Source organism: Alligator sinensis, unplaced genomic scaffold (genome assembly GCF_000455745.1).
Source record: "Alligator sinensis unplaced genomic scaffold, ASM45574v1 scaffold512_1, whole genome shotgun sequence".
NCBI lineage: Eukaryota > Metazoa > Chordata > Crocodylia > Alligatoridae > Alligator > Alligator sinensis.
Genome location: NW_005842063.1, coordinates 2,197,508 through 2,200,360, shown reverse-complemented (window position 1 = coordinate 2,200,360; position 2,853 = coordinate 2,197,508). Strand labels below are relative to the sequence as shown.

Here is a 2,853-nt window from a genome sequence, read left to right as displayed (position 1 = left end):
CCCCCCCCCCCCCCCCCAGGTCACCCACAGGGAAAAGAGACAGGGTGGTGGAGGGATTTGCCCAAGGTCACTCAGGGCATCCGTGGCAGAGCCAGGGATCAAACCGCCCTAGGGCCTGGACCACCGGGGAGGTTTCTGATCCCCTGCCGCTCTGGCCCGGGGGCACAGATGGGAACTCAGCGTGATACGGCTGTGGCGGTGTATCGGAGAGCCTTTCCCAGAGCCTTGCTCAGCCCACCCCTCCCTCCGCTGGCTGAACCCCGGGGCATCACAGACGAGTGCCTCGCTCCCGCCCTTCCCAGGCCAGACACCCCTGCCCAGAGCATCCAAGGACTCACCTGGGTGCTCCCCGCCAAGAGCTGTTGCCTCCGCAGATACAGCTCCCTCCCCACCTCCTCGCCTCACTGCCCAGGTCCCAGCCCACCAGTGGGCTCCTCCTCCACCCCACCCCACCCCACCCCACCCGTCCCTAACGAAGGCTTCCCGTCCTCATTAAAAACGCCCTTGACAGGTCAGCCAAAACCGCCCTGGCTGGAGTCGGCAGGAGCAGAAAGGCAGGGCTCCTTGCAGCCACACGCATCCTGGCACGAGCCCAGGGAGACGCCTCGGGAGCCTACAGATCATTGCCCCCAAATTGGCCCTGGGGGGGTTTCCTCTGGTGTAATTAGCACCGTCGTCCTGGACCCTGCTCCAGCCCCAAATGATGCAAGACAAGCCGTGGAGCCTGGGCCAGAGCCGGGGGCAGTTCAGGCTCTGGGGGGCATTTGCCCCTTGACCTCTCTGCCAGCAAAAGAGCCAGGGTGGGGGACAAGGGTAGAGCAGGATTTGACCCATGTCTGAGGCTGGGTTCCCAAAACCTGCGACCCCCCAGAATCAGTGTCTCTCTCTCAATGTATTGGTCTGAACCTCCTTGTGCCTCAGTTTCCCCCACCCCCTGAGCAATGAGATGAAAGCTAATCCCCCGCTCCTGAGGTCATTGCACAGAGAAAGGACTGGGCGGAGGGTCGTACACCTGGCTTGTACCTCCAGGAGAGAGTGAAGCTGGCTGGCTGCCCCATCTGTGCCAACGTCATGCGCGTGTCCAGCCCCGGGTCCAGGACAGGTAGACCAGGACTCTGGCTCTACATGTACCCCTGCCCCTGAGCACAGCCGGGAGTTGCTTTCTGTGCAGACAGTGCCCGGAGATCTCTGTGCGGGGAACTGCACCTTGAAGAGGCACCGCTTGGAGCCAGCTGGTGCATGGTGCAGACCAGGAGCGCACGGGGGCTGAACGAAGCAGGGCTGTCGGCCTCATGCTAGGCAGAGCTTTGGGATCCCGTGTCCTGCCGGGTGCAGGAGATGCTCTCTCGTCTCAAGTATGCTGGGGTAACAGGGTGGGCTTGGGTGCGGTTGGCCCTGATTCGTGGTGGTGGATGCAGACTCAGACTCAATCCCCCAATCTGTCCTGTCTGTACAAGGCTCCCAACCTCCCTGGGCTCCGGGGCACTAGGCTAATATAACATACACAACACTGCATGCCATTTGTCCCCTCTTATTACACAACAGTCCCCCCAGTGCCTTGGAGGATGGATCTGAAACCATCCAGCCCCCCAGCCAGCTTATAGGGGCTGCCAAGCATAGCGTGAATGCCTTCGCTTCCTCAGCTCCTGAGATGCACCCTGCGCTCCCGGGCAGCCAGCGAGAGGACACGGCTCTCCAGAGGGGATCGGGTTCACCCCACAAGGGCGCTGGCACCCCTGCTTCTCCGTTGGGACCCAGGAGGGTTCGGGGGCTGTGGGTTTTGTTTTAGGCTTGGGAGTGAAATGAAACCCAGATGCCATACCCGTCAGCCTCACACCAGGGCTAGTCCTAATGCCCCATCTTCCCCTCACCGGGGACCTTTCAGCCAGTTTGGTTTGAATTTTAAGTGTCTGATGGCTGTCCTAGTTTCAGCTGCCAGGGATAGCTCTGTCTGAACCAGAAGCTTGGACCCAAACCTGTTTGCAGCAGGGATCCATAACGGGCTGACCTAAGAGCTCTCCTTCACCCTGGACCCTGCAGGGTTAGAGGACTTAGGAGCCTGCATCCCTTGCAAGGATGACACAGGGCCTGGGTGTATCTAACTGTGCAAACCGGCCGCTAGCGGGATCTCCAAAAGCACGTAAGCAGGTTTGTTTATGCCCAAAAGCTTGCAAAGAGCAATTTTTCCAACTTTTTAGTTGGTCTAATAAAAGAGATCCCATGTACCCAAAGAACTTGTCTGCTTATGTCCTTAGACCAGCATGGCTACAACCAACAGCCCATAAGCAGGTGCCTCACTCTCCTAAGGACCTTTGCAGATCTGGCCTTTGGAGCCCAAGTCCTTGTGCCTAAATAGATTTTGGCTCCAAAATCACTGAGGCTTTTTAGGAACTACTACCCTAGAGGTGACCGCAGCATTTGAGAGGACTTGCATTGATCCGCAAGCGCTGAGTTGCATCCTCAGTGCCCCTGGCTTTCTTCTCTGCTCTGACCTGAGGGCAGATACGGGGCTGGCCCGGGTCAAAGCAGCTGTTTGCTCGAGGCCTGCGTGCCCAGGAGAGGAAGGGAGGCAGGAGGCAGCGCCGGGGCTCTGGCTGCACCTGATTGAGGCGAGAGGCAGCGAGAAGCTGTGACTCAGGCCCTCGCTGCAGTTACTCAGCATCCGCATTTAGATGTCCCGGCCTCCCTCCCTCCCTCCCTTCTACAGCTATTCGGAGCTGAGCCCAGAGCCCGGCCTCAGTTCCCACACTTCCTCGCTTGGCCTTGGCCGTGAAATGCCTGCAGTCCTGGCTCATCGCTCCCGGCACGCAGCGGACGTGCATTCCAGACGGCCAACAGGCCCGGGCGGTTCAG

The 2,853-nt window shown here is 59.7% G+C and overlaps 1 protein-coding gene across 5 annotated transcripts in view; it reads right to left on the bottom strand.

The window, feature by feature from the left end:
• The window catches only part of LOC102380162 (chloride channel protein ClC-Kb), a 22,495-nt gene that overhangs the window by 18,502 nt on the left and 1,140 nt on the right, over positions 1–2,853 (bottom strand). For 4 of the 5 annotated variants that reach the window (XM_025203683.1, XM_025203685.1, XM_025203682.1 and 1 more), the window contains exon 1: positions 339–522. The exons of the other annotated variant lie outside the window; for it this stretch is intronic. The gene's annotated coding sequence lies outside the window, so the exon portion shown is untranslated. Of the gene's footprint in view, positions 1–338; positions 523–2,853 lie in introns of those variants that run through there. 5 annotated transcript variants of the gene reach the window in all.